This window comes from Macaca nemestrina, chromosome Y (assembly GCF_043159975.1).
Source record: "Macaca nemestrina isolate mMacNem1 chromosome Y, mMacNem.hap1, whole genome shotgun sequence".
Taxonomy (NCBI): Eukaryota; Metazoa; Chordata; class Mammalia; order Primates; family Cercopithecidae; genus Macaca; species Macaca nemestrina.
The window spans coordinates 7059216-7073366 of NC_092146.1; positions in this window are offsets into that span (position 1 = coordinate 7059216).

Consider the following 14151-nt stretch of genomic DNA (forward strand, 5'->3'; position numbering starts at 1 on the left):
GGAATGCTGAGGCTAGTGGATCACTTGAGTTCAGGAGTTCAAGACCAGCCTGGGTAAAATGGCAAATCCCTGTCTCTACAAAAAATAAAAAATTAGCCATTGGTGATGGATGCCTGCAGTCCCTGGGTGGCTGAGGCAGGATCCCCTGAGCCCAGGATTTGGAGGCTACAGTGAGTTGTGATCCTGATAGTGCACTTCAGCGGGGGGCAAGAGGGAGATACTGTCTCAAAACAGAAAATACTTTGAACAATTGTATGCCAACAAATTAGATAACTTACATGAAATGTATACATTCTTTTTTTATATATTTTAAGTTGTGGGGTACATGAGCAGAATGTGCAGGTTTGTTACGTAGGTATACACGTGGCATAGTGGTTTCTTGCACCCATCAACCTACATCAACATTAGGTATTTCTCATAATACTATCCCTCCCCTAGCCCCCCATACCCCGACAGGCTCTGGAGTGTGATGTTCCTCTCCCTGTCCATGTGTTCTCATTTTTCAACTCCCACTTATGAGTGAGAACCCCTTCCCCTTCCTCTTCCTTTTTCCCTTCCCCTTCCCTTCCCTCCCTTTTTATCTGAGGTGGGAGTCTCACTGTGTCACTAGGCATTCAGCGGCACGATCTCAGCTCACTGCAGACTCTGCTCAAGTTCAAGCAATTACTCTTGTCTCAGCCTCCCTAGTGGCTGTGACTAGAGGGTCCGCATCACGATGCACAGCTAATTTCTGTATTTTTAGTAGAGACAGGGCTTCACTATGTTGATTAGGATGGTCTCGATCTCTTGACCACAGGTGATGCACCTGCCTCAGCCTCCCCAAGTGCTGGAATTACAGGCATGAGCCACTGTGCCTGGCCTTGGTTTTCTATTGTTGTGTTAGTTTGCTGAGGATAATGGTTTACAGCTTCATCCATGTCCCTACAAAGGACATGAACTCATTCTTTTTCATGGCTGCATAGTATTCCAGGTTATATATGTGCCACATTTTCTTTATCCAGTCTATCACTGATGGGCATTTGGGTTGGTTCCAAGGCTTTGCTATTGTAAATAGGGCTGCAGTAAATGTAAGTGTGCATGTGTCTTTATAGCAGAATGATTTATGATCCTTTGGATACATACCCAGTAATAGGGATTGCTGGGTCAAATGGTATTTCTGCATCTAGATCCTTGAGAAACTGCCACACTGTCTTCCACAATGGTTGAACTAATTTACACTCACACCAACAGCATAAAAGTATTTCTATTTTTCTGCAGCCTTGCCAGCATCTGCTGTTTCCTGACTTTTTAATATTTACCATTCTAAACGTGAGATGGTATCTCATTGTGTTTTTGATTTTCCTTTCTTTAATCACCAGTGATGATGAACTTTTTTTTCATGTTTTTTGGCTGAATAAATGTCTTCTTTTGAGAAATGTCTGTTTATATCATTTGCCCACTTTTTGATGGGGTTGTTTGGGTATTCTTTACCTGTAAATTTGTTTAAGTTTCTTGTAGGTTCTAGATATTAGACTTTTGTCAGATGGGTAGCTTGCAAAAATTTTCTCCCATTCTGTACATTGCCTGTTCACTCTTATGATAGTTTCTTTCACTGTGCAGAAGTTCTGTAGTTGAATTAGATTCCATTTGACAATTTTGGCTTTTGTTGCCATTGCTTTTGGTGTTTTAGACATGAAGTCTTTGCCCATACCTATGTCCAAATTTTCTTTATCCAGTCTATAATTGATGGGCACTTGGGTTGGTTCCAAGTATTTGCTATTGTGAACAGTGCCACAATAAACGTGTGCATGAGTCTTTATTGTAGCATAATTTATAATCTTTTGGTTATATACCCAGTAATGGGGATTGCTGGATCAAATGGTACTTCTAGTACTAGATCCTTGAGGAATCACCACACAGTCTAGCACAGAAAATCTGGAACAGAGCTATAGGAGACAGACTGAATCAGTAATCAAAATACTGACACTTCTGGGCCCCATGGCTCATGTTTATAATCCCTGCCCTTTGTGAGGCTGAGGCAGGTGGATCTCTTCAGCGTGGAAGAATGAGGCTGCAGTGCGCTGAGATGACACCATTGCACTCCAGCCTGGGTGGAGTGAGACCCTTTCTCACAAAAACACACACAAAGAAACAAAAAATACACCTTACACAAACTAAGACCAGGTAGCTTCAATGTCCAAAAAATGGAAAAGGAGTGAACACTTCCAACCTCATTCTATAAAACATTACTATAAAAACAAATAAACTTCATGATCATATAGATTGATACAGAAAAATCATTTTAAAGTGCTATCCTTCCATGACTAAAAACACTCAAAAACTAGAAGTAAGGGGAACATAGGAACCTTCTTAACATGATAAAGGACTTCCTCAACATGCCTCACTGCAGCCTTGATCTCCTGGGCTCAAAGAATCCTCCTGCCCAGCCTCTCATGTAACTGGGACTCCATTCATGCACCACCATGACTGGCTCTCATTTTTGTTGCCCAGGTTTGTCTCAAAACTACTGTAATCAAGTGACAATCCTACCTCAGCCTCCCCAAATCCTGAGATTGTAGACCTGAGCCATCATGCTTGGCCAAGAGCATTTATAAAACACAGTTAACATTTAAGTTATAATGAACTATAGGCACCCTGTGAATTGCATGCCTATATGAACACATCTCATGTACCCCATAAATATACACACCTACTGTGTAGTAACAATTTTTTAAAAATGTAAAAACCACAATTACATATTGAACAACAGTCTTCCCCTGAGGTTAAGAACAAGAAAAATCTATTTTTTGAGTATTTTACTGATTTTCAAGTTTTTAAAAATTACACAAACACTACATTCTTTTTATAAGAATTACCATTAGTGCAATAAATGAAAATTTAACTAGCAAAATTGTTATCATTCTCCTGCCCTCTCCCTCTCAGTCTCCAGAGGAGCCTCCTGTAAAGGACACCCATTTTTACTTTTTACAAGACATACAAGTATTTTACAAGACACACAAGCCCTAGGGGTTAGGCCAGAAAAAGATATGACATTACCATATAACAGGTATTTCTGTCTTTATATAATAGCAATGAAATTTGTGAAAATTTCCAAATTGAAAATTTACAAAATAATCCTAATTACAATGTGGTTTTTTTATTTTTATTTTTTTTATTATTATTATACTTTAAGTTCTAGGGTACATGCGCATAACATGCAGGTTTGTTACATATGTATACTTGTGCCATGTTGCTGTGCTGCACCCATCAACTCGTCAGCACCCATCAACTCGTCATTTACATCAGGTATAACTTCCAATGCAATCCCTCCCCCCTCCCCCCGCCATGATAGGCCCCGGTGTGTGATGTCCCCCTTCCCGAGTCCATGTGATCTCATTGTTCAGTTCCCACCTATGAGTGAGAACATGCGGTGTTTGGTTTTCTGTTCCTGTGATAGTTTGCTAAGAATGATAGTTTCCAGCTGCATCCATGTCCCTACAAAGGACACAAACTCATCCTTTTTGATGGCTGCATAGTATTCCATGGTGTAGATGTGCCACATTTTCTTAATCCAGTCTGTCACTGATGGGCATTTGGGTTGATTCCAAGTCTTTGCTCTTGTGAATAGTGCCGCAGTAAACATACGTGTGCATGTGTCTTTATAGCAGCATGATTTATAATCCTTTGGGTATATACCCAGTAATGGGATGGCTGGGTCATATGGTACTTCTAGTTCTAGATCCTTGAGGAATCGCCGTACTGTTTTCCATAATGGTTGAACTAGTTTACAATCCCACCAACAGTGTAAAAGTGTTCCTATTTCTCCACCTCCTCTCCAGCACCTGTTGTTTAATGACTTTTTAATGATCGCCATTCTAACTGGTGTGAGATGGTATCTCATTGTGGTTTTGATTTGCATTTCTCTGATGGCCAGTGATGATGAGCATTTTTTCATGTGTCTGTTGCTGTATGAATGTCTTCTTTTGAGAAATGTCTGTTCATATCCTTTGCCCACTTTTTGATGGGGTTGTTTTTTACTTGTAAATTTGTTTGAGTTCTTTGTAGGTTCTGGATATTAGCCCTTTGTCAGATGAGTAGATTGCAAAAATTTTCTCCCATTCTGTAGGTTGCCTGTTCACTCTGATGGCAGTTTCTTTTGCTGTGCAGAACCTCTTTAGTTTAATGAGATCCCATTTGTCAATTTTAGCTTTTGCTGCCATTGCTTTTGGTGTTTTAGTCATGAAGTCTTTGCCCATGCCTATGTCCTGAATGGTGCTACCTAGGTTTTCCTCTAGGATTTTTATGGTATTAGGTCTAACGTTTAAGTCTCTAATCCATCTTGAATTAATTTTCGTATAAGGAGTAAGGAAAGGATCCAGTTTCAGCTTTCTACTTATGGCTAGCCAATTTTCCCAGCACCATTTATTAAATAGGGAATCCTTTCCCCATTTCTTGTTTGTGTCAGGTTTGTCAAAGATCAGATGGCTGTAGATGTGTGGTATTATTTCTGAGGACTCTGTTCGGTTCCATTGGTTTATATCTCTGTTTTGGTACCACTACCATGCTGTTTTGGTTACTGTAGCCTTGTAGTATCGTTTGAAGTCAGGTAGCGTGATGCCTCCAGCTTTGTTCTTTTGACTTAGGATTGTCTTGGAGATGTGGGCTCTTTTTTGGTTCCATATGAACTTTAAAGCAGTTTTTTCAAATTCTGTGAAGAAACTCATTGGTAGCTTGATGGGGATGGCATTGAATCTATAAATAACCTTGGGCAGTTTGGCCATTTTCACGATATTGATTCTTCCTCTCCATGAGCATGGTATGTTCTTCCATTTGTTTGTGTCCTCTTTTATTTCACTGAGCAGTGGTTTGTACTTCTCCTTGAAGAGGTCCTTTACATCCCTTGTAAGCTGGATTCCTAGGTATTTTATTCTCTTTGAAGCAATTGTGAATGAAAGTTCATTCATGATTTGGCTCTCTGTTTGTCTGTTACTGGTGTATAAGAATGCTTGTGATTTTTGCACATTAATTTTGTATCCTGAGACTTTGCTGAAGTTGCTTATCAGCTTAAGGAGATTTTGGGCTGAGACAATGGGGTTTTCTAAATATACAATCATGTCATCTGCAAACAGGGACAATTTGACTTCTTCTTTTCCTAACTGAATACCCTTGATTTCTTTCTCTTACCTGATTGCCCTAGCCAGAACTTCTAACACTATGTTGAATAGGAGTGGTGAGAGAGGGCATCCCTGTCTTGTGCCAGTTTTCAAAGGGAATTTTTCCAGTTTTTGCCCATTCAGTATGATATTGGCTGTGGGTTTGTCATAAATAGCTCTTATTATTTTGAGGTACGTTCCATCAATACCGAATTTATTGAGCGTTTTTAGCATGAAGGGCTGTTGAATTTTGTCAAAAGTCTTTTCTGCATCTACTGAGATAATCATGTGGTTCTTGTCTTTGGTTCTGTTTATATGCTGGATTATGTTTATTGATTTGCGAATGTTGAACCAGCCTTGCATCCCAGCGATGAAGCCCAGTTGATCATGGTGGATAAGCTTTTTGATGTGCTGCTGAATCTGGTTTGCCAGTATTTTCTTGAGGATTTTTGCATCGATGTTCATCAGGGATATTGGTCTAAAATTCTCTTTTTTTGTTGTGTCTCTGCTAGGCTTTGGTATCAGGATGATGTTGGCCTCATAAAATGAGTTAGGGAGGATTCCCTCTTTTTCTATTGATTGGAATAGTTTCAGAAGGAATGCTAACAGCTCCTCCTTGTACCTCTGGTAGAATTCAGCTGTGAATCCGTCTGGTCCTGGACTTTTTTTTCGTTGGTAGGCTATTAATTATTGCCTCAATTTCAGAGTCTGCTCTTGGTCTATTCAGGGATTCAACTTCTTCCTGGTTTAGTCTTGGAAGAGTGTAAGTGTCCAGGAAATTATCCATTTCTTCTCGATTTTCTAGTTTATTTGCATAGAGGTGTTTATAGTATTCTCTGATGGTAGTTTTTATTTCTGTGGGGTCGGTGGTGATATCCCCTTTATCATTTTTTATTGCGTCTATTTGATTCTTCTCTCTTTTCTTCTTTATTAGTCTTGCTAGCGGTCTGTCAATTTTGTTGATCTTTTCAAAAAACCAACTCCTGGATTCATTGATTTGTTGGAGGGTTTTTTGTGTCTCTATCTCCTTCAGTTCTGCTCTGATCTTAGTTATTTCTTGCCTTCTGCTAGCTTTCGAATGTGTTTGCTCTTGCTTCTCTAGTTCTTTTAATTGCGATGTTAAAGTGTCAATTTTAGATCCTTCCTGCTTTCTCTTGTGAGCATTTAGTGCTATAAATTTCCCTCTACACACTGCTTTAAATGTGTCCCAGAGATTCTGGTATGTAGTATCTTTGTTCTCATTGGTTTCAAAGAACATCTTTATTTCTGCCTTCATTTCGTTATGTACCCATAGTCATTCAGGAGCAGGCTGTTCAGTTTCCATGTAGTTGAGCGGTTTTGATTGAGTTTCTTAGTCCTGAGTTCTAGTTTGATTGCACTGTGGTCTGCGAGACAGTTTGTTATAATTTCTGTTCTTGTACATTTGCTGAGGAGTGCTTTACTTCCAATTATGTGGTCAATTTTGGAATAAGTGCGATGTGGTGCTGAGAAGAATGTATATTCTGTTGATTTGGGGTGGAGAGTTCTATAGATGTCTATTAGGTCTGCTTGCTGCAGAGACGAGTTCAATTCCTGGATACCCTTGTTAACTTTCTGTCTCGTTGATCTGTCTAATGTTGACAGTGGAGTGTTGAAGTCTCCCATTATTATTGTATGGGAGTCTAAGTCTCTTTGTAAGTCTCTAAGGACTTGCTTTATGAATCTGGGTGCTCCTGTATTGGGTGCATATATATTTAGGATAGTTAGCTCTTCCTGTTGAATTGATCCCTTTACCATTAGGTAATGGCCTTCTTTGTCTCTTTTGATCTTTGATGGTTTAAAGTCTGTTTTATCAGAGACTAGTATTGCAACCCCTGCTTTTTTTTGTTCTCCATTTGCTTGGTAGATCTTCCTCCATCCCTTTATCTTGAGCCTATGTATGTGTCTGCATGTGAGATGGGTCTCCTGAATACAGCAGACTGATGGGTCTTGACTCTTTATCCAGTTTGCCAGTCTGTGTCTTTTAATTGGAGCATTTAGTCCATTTACATTTAAGGTTAATATTGTTATGTGTGAACTTGATCCTGCCATTATGATATTAACTGGTTATTTTGCTCGTTAGTTGATGCAGTTTCTTCCTAGCCCCAATGGTCTTTACATTTTGGCATGTTTTTGCAATGGCTGGTACCGGTTGTTCCTTTCCATGTTTAGTGCTTCCTTCAGGGTCTCATGTAAGGCAGGCCTTCTGGTGACAAAATCTCTAAGCATTTGCTTATCTGTAAAGGATTTTATTTCTCCTTCACTTATGAAGCTTAGTTTGGCTGGATATGAAATTCTGGGTTGAAAATTCTTTTCTTTAAGAATGTTGAATATTGGCCCCCACTCTCTTCTGGCTTGTAGAGTTTCTGCCGAGAGATCTTCTGTTAGTCTGATGGGCGTCCCTTTGTGTGTAACCCGACCTTTCTCTCTGGCTGCCCTTAAGATTTTTTCCTTCATTTCAACTTTAGTGAATCTGGCAATTACGTGTCTTGGAGTTGCTCTTCTCGAGGAGTATCTTTGTGGTGTTCTCTGTATTTCCTGGATTTGAATGTTGGCCTGCCCTACTAGGTTGGGGAAGGTCTCCTGGATGATATCCTGAAGAGTGTTTTCCATCTTGGTTCCATTTTCCCCCTCACTTTCAGGCACCCCAATCAGACGTAGATTTGGTCTTTTTACATAATCCCATACTTCTTGCAGGCTTTGTTCATTTCTTTTTCTTCTTTTTTCTTTTGGTTTCTCTTCTTGTTTCATTTCGTTCATTTGATCCTCAATCGCTGATACTCTTTCTTCCAGTTGATCGAGTTGGTTACTGAAGCATGTGCTTTTGTCACGTATTTCTCGTGTCATGGTTTTCATCTCTTTCATTTCGTTTATGACCTTCTCTGCATTAATTACTCTAGCCCTCAATTCTTCCACTTTTTTTTCAGAATTTTTAGTTTCTTTGCGCTGGGTATGTAATTCCTCCTTTAGCTGTGAGAAGTTTGATAGACTGAAGCCTTCTTCTCTCATCTCGTCAAAGTCATTCTCCGTCAAGCTTTGATCTATTGCTGGTTATGAGCTGCACTCCTTTGCCAGGGGAGATGCACTCTTATTTTTTGAATTTCCATCTTTTCTACCCTGCTTTTTCCCCATCTTTGTGGTTTTATCTGCCTCTGGTCTTTGATGATGATGGTGACGTACTGATGGGGTTTTGGTGTAGGTGTCCTTCCTGTTTGATAGTTTTCCTTCTAACAGTCAGGACCCTCAGCTGTAGGTCTGTTGGAGATTGCTTGAGGTCCACTCCAGACCCTGTTTGCCTGGGTATCAGAAGCAGAGGCTGCAGAAGATAGAATATTACTGAACAGGGAGTATACCTGTCTGATTCTTGCTTTGGAAGCTTCCTCTCAGGGGTGTACTCCACCCTGTGAGGTGTGGGGTGTCAGACTGCCCCTAGTGGGGGATGTCTCCCAGTTCGGCTACTCAGGGGTCAGGGACCCACTTGAGCAGGCAGTCTGTCCCTTCTCAGATCTCAACCTCCGTGTTTGGAGATCCACTGCTCTCTTCAAAGCTGTCAGACAGAGTCATTTGCGCCTGCAGAGGTTTCTGCTGCTTTTGTTTTTGTTTATCTGTGCCCTATCCCCAGAGGTGGAGTCTACAGAGACAGGCAGGTTTCCTTGAGTTGCTGTGAGCTCCACCCAGTTCCAGCTTCCCAGCGGCTTTGTTTAGCTACTTAAGCCTCAGCAATGGTGGGCACCCCTCCCCCAGCCTCGCTGCTGCCTTGGGGTTAGATCGCAGACTGCTGTGCTAGCAATGAGGGAGGCTCCGTGGGCGTGGGACCCTCCCGGCCAGGTGTGGGATATAATCTCCTGTTGTGCCTGTTTGCTTAAAGCACAGTATTGGGGTGGGAGTTACCCTATTTTCCAGGTGTTGTGTGTCTCAGTTCCCCTGGCTAGGAAAAGGGATTCCCTTTCCCCTTGTGCTTCCCAGGTGAGGGGATGCCTCACACTGCTTTGGGGATGCCTCGCCCTTCTTCAGCTCTCGCTGGTCAGGCTGCAGCAGCTGACCAGCACCGATTGTCCGGCACTCCCTAGTGAGATGAACACAGTACCTCAGTTGAAAATGCAGAAATCACCGGTCTTCTATGTCACTCGCGCTGGGAGTTGGAGACTGGAGATGTTCCTATTCGGCCATCTTGCTCTGCCCCCCTCACAATGTTTTGAGAATAACATATACTCAAATAAATTTCACAGAGGTTAATGACTTGTACACTGAAAACCACAAACAGTGCTGATAAAAAGAAGTCCTTAAGTAAATAGAAAGGTCTCCCATATTCATAAAATATGTTATTAATAATCTAAAGGGTTTTAATGTAAAAATGGAAAAGCCCATCCTCAGAATTATATAGAATTTCAAGGAATCCCAAATAATCAAGTTGAAAGCCTCACACTGCTTGATTTCAACACCTACTACAAGCCAGTAATTGAAATAGTGCAATAGAATAAAAATAGTCATATAAATCAATTTAATAGAATTGATAATGCAGGACAAACTTGTCTCTCTATGCCTAATTGATTTTCAACAAAGGTGCCTAAGATAATTTGATTGAACATTGGCACTTCTAGAAATGGTGCTGGAAGAAAATAACTTTATGTAAAAGAATGACATCATACCTGTTTCTTATATAATTAAGGTGGCTCAAAAACCTAGATGTAACAGCTAAAACTTTACTATTTAGAATTAAACATAGGATAATATATGAAGAATAAAATCTTTATGTCGTTGAGTTTGGCATTAAATTATTAGTTATGACAGCAAAAGCATGAGCAAATAATAATAAAATTAAACCTCAAAATTAAAAACTTTACTGCATCAAAAAAATTACAAAGTAAGTAGATAAATATTTGGAAATATTTTGTCTCACTTGATAGATTTATGTCTCATAAAATATTTATGTCTCCTCTATAAAATGAGACAAAATATTTCCATGTTATGTATCTAATAATATGGTATACAGAGTATATAAAAAACACAAAATAATAAACTTAAATTGGGAAAAATAACTTGAAAGAATTCTGCAAAGATGACATGCAATAGGTTAGCAAACACGTGAAAAGATGTTCAACATTAGTAATCGTTAGGAAAATGCAAATGAAAATAGCTACTTTTATTAATACTTTGTTTCTCGCAAAGACAGTCAACAACTGCTCAAGAGAACAAACATAAAGTTATTTTTGAATATTTGCAAACAAGAATTTTAAGAAAATAAGGACATTAATGGTTAATTTAATGGGAATTGCCTGCTACTTGCATTTTTAAGATAGATATATTTCTTAAGCAACATTTGTTCCTTAATAACTAAAATATTATATAATAAAGTAGCTCATTTAAAAGTGCTGGAATTAGGGCATAATAAATGGTATGCCTTAATTCTCACTTGCATTTTGCACTTGATAAATCAAGCTTTCATGTTTAATTACATTCAATGGAAGATATTTTAAAAGTAGTCCCCAACTCTGCAATAATATTTTCAAGGAATTCAAGCCATTCCAAGCACTGAGAAATAATTCCTTGTACTTTTAGGTTTAAGATAGTTGATATCCTGGTTCCAATCCTCCGATGTCGGGCTCTTCATCTTTGTAAATATTTTCAACCTAGAGAAAATAAAATGAATTCAAGAGTAATACTTTTGGTTTGAGTGTCCAGATGAAATACAGCATATAACAATTGTGTATAATCATATTTTTGATTAATTGTTCCAAAATTATTTGGTTCATTATTCACTAAAATTGATTCAAAAATGATGCTAGCATTGGAAATTTGATTTGGACTTGTGGACTTGTTTGGAAGGCAATATATTTACTTATTTCACTCTTCTGTTTTTCTCCCAGCACTTTAATAACTTAATGAGAAAAAGGCAAGACAGGCATCTTCAAAAGTTATTTGCAAGTGTATACTAAAGTATGTAACAGCAACCCATGCACTACTTTCATTTATTATTCATACAACATTTTGAAAAACATTTTGAAGCATCATTGAGAAGAAGGTTTAGCTCTGATGTAAATGAAAGTGTAGGTTGTCAACTAAACCCCTTAGACTGTAAAATATTTAGTGCTCATTATTAGAGATGCAGCATCATGTGAATGTCCTCTTCTGTTATCTGTGGCACAGTACAGATACTGGACAAGTGCAGCCATGCCAAGACATCAGTTGAAAAATACTATCACAATATTAAAAACTGAAGCAGAAACTACATATTTATCTATGTCTTTATATAGATGTGCATAAAGATTTATCACAATCTTCTATGTGATAAAAATAATGAATACAATTCTAGTATTGAAGTAAGAATTGTCTTAAAAATGGAAAAAATTCTTTCAAATTGTTTTCTTTCTGTAAATATTGTCATCTGAATATTTGAAATATTTCCACTCCTACAACCATCAAAACTTTTCTTTTAAAGACAGTCATTCAGAAAACACAAATGCACACAAACACGCATATTTTTTAAAAGCTCACCTCTGGCCATATATATATGAAGTTATCCTCAGACACTTAGCAAATAACTCAAGATACATTATGACTCCAACTAAAAACTATTATCTTGGCATTAAATTCTCCATCAACAGACTGTTAATGAAAATGATCAAAAAAAGATCAGATTAGTACTCTGTCATATTAATGCTGACATACGTATTTAAAAACTTAGTTTTTAAAATTAGTTTTTGAGCATCAGTCTTTTATTTTGGGAATGTTGTTCTGCAGTTTGAAGACAGGAAAGTACAGGCTCATGTATTTGTCAAACACCATGAAAACTTAAACTTCATTATAGGTGATAGACAAGTACAATGAATGAGCACTTCTACACTCTTCATTTATATTCCCTAAATGTTAATATTTCGCTACATATTTTTTCTTATTTCTATATGTATAGTCACACAATCACATAAACACACATGTGAGGCCGGGTGCTGTGACTCACACCTGTAATCTCAGCACTTTGGAAGGCCAAGGTGGGTGGATTACCTGAGGTCAGGAGTTCAACACTAGCCTTACCAACCTGGAGAAACCCTCTCTTTACTAAAAACACAAAAATTAGCTGGGCATGGTGGTGGGATACCTGTAATCCCACTGGGAGGATGAGGGAGGAAAATCGTTTGAATGTGGGAGGCAGAGGTTGCAGAGAGCCTAGATCACACCATTGCACTCCAGCCTGGGTGGCAGAGCGAGACTCCATCACAAACAACAACAAAACAACAACACCACACATGTAAACCACTGGAAAATTGGCTATTGATACTTCAATCTTAAGTACTTCAGCCTGCATTCCCTAAGAAAAAGGGGATATTTTTCTACACAACTTCATTTATATAATGAATAAAATTGTTATTAATTCAGTACTGCTATATAATATATATTAATTCTGATTTTTATTTGCATAGTTGGTGAGGAGACACACTCTGCATTATATAGTGGCTGAACACAGGACACACAACATTTAACTAATGAGATTAACAGAAGTTTATTTGTCACATACAGTCATATCCATGGGAGGAGGACATCACATGATATCCAGGCTCACTTGAGGTGGCACCTAGAAGCAGAATGAACCAGCAAGGACTTTGAAGGAAAGCTGTGTTATAACAAGCAGGTGCAGTGACCCGAATAGTAAGGTGAAACCTGTTAGGTTGAACAACTGTTGGGATGCAGCTGGTCTAGCTGATGAAGAAGCTATCAAGTGAGGGACCTTTCATGTCGGTTAGGGGTTCCTGGCAAAACCAAGAGCTCATGCTAAGCTTTGGATCCCTGTGAGGTGAAAGATATTAAAGCAGCACTTGAAATTTAAGTTCTTAAAATACAAATATGTGGAAATACTTAATGTAATAAATCTTAATTATAATATGTTATACACCCCTTCCTAGAATTTGCCTACTTCAGAAGTTTCCTAATTGCTTTATAAGTCCATTACAAGTTCTTCTTTTCCTTCGTTCCTAAAAGAAACGCATATCTTTTGTGATCTGAGAGATGAAGCTGGATTCCTTTTATAACTCAGAGATCAAACTAGATTCCCTAACTCAGGCTGTGGTGAAATAGGAAGTGAGACTTGACTCTTGAGGCAAGGCTCAGAAACTGGACCAAATTGAGCACTAGCTAAAACAGGAGTAGGGTGAATACAGATTTTCATAAAGATATGCCCACCAATGTGCCATGTCAGTTTACCATTGCTATGGCAACACCTGGGGGTCACTGTCCCTTTCCATGGCAATTACCTGATGACACAAAAGTTATGACACTTTTCCTAGAAATTTCTGCATAAACCACTGCTTAATCTGCATGTAAGTAAAAGCAGGTATAAACACGACTTCAGAATTGCTTCTGGGATCCTATTCAGCACACTGTGTTTGGGGTAACCCTGCTTTTTGGGACATATCATGTGTTGTAACACTGCTGCTTCAATAAAGCTGTTTTTCCCTACCATTGGTTCACTCTTGAATTCCTTTCTGGGCAAAGCAAAGAACACTCCCAGACTAAGCCCCGATTTGGGGCTTACCTGCCTTGTATCAGTTTGGTGTCCAACATGGGACAAAAAGAGAGGATGACAGTATGAGAGATGGTGACAAAAGTGGTAATCGGCAGTCAGTGAGGTGACGGCAAGAGAAAGCAAATTGGTGAGACTAAGGCAATCAGTGAGACTATGAGTAGAAAGACAGTGAGATAGGTGGAAGTAGTTGGTGATTGAGTCTCCAAAAGCTTTAACACCCAAGAGCTGATAACACTTAAAACCTGTAACACCAACCAAAGGCTCTTTTTAGAACAATCATTTTCCCTGGCAGGCAGCAGAACCAAGTGGACAGGCATAGTGCTGCTGCCTCTTGTGAGACAGGAAATATGCTGCTACCTCATGTGGGACCCACTGCTCTGACTGGCAGGCTGCTGGGTTACCAGTCCCCATACTGGACCCTCCCTCAGTGGCACCTGTTCCCATTCAGTTTTTTATTTAGAAAACTCCCAGACTTCATTATTG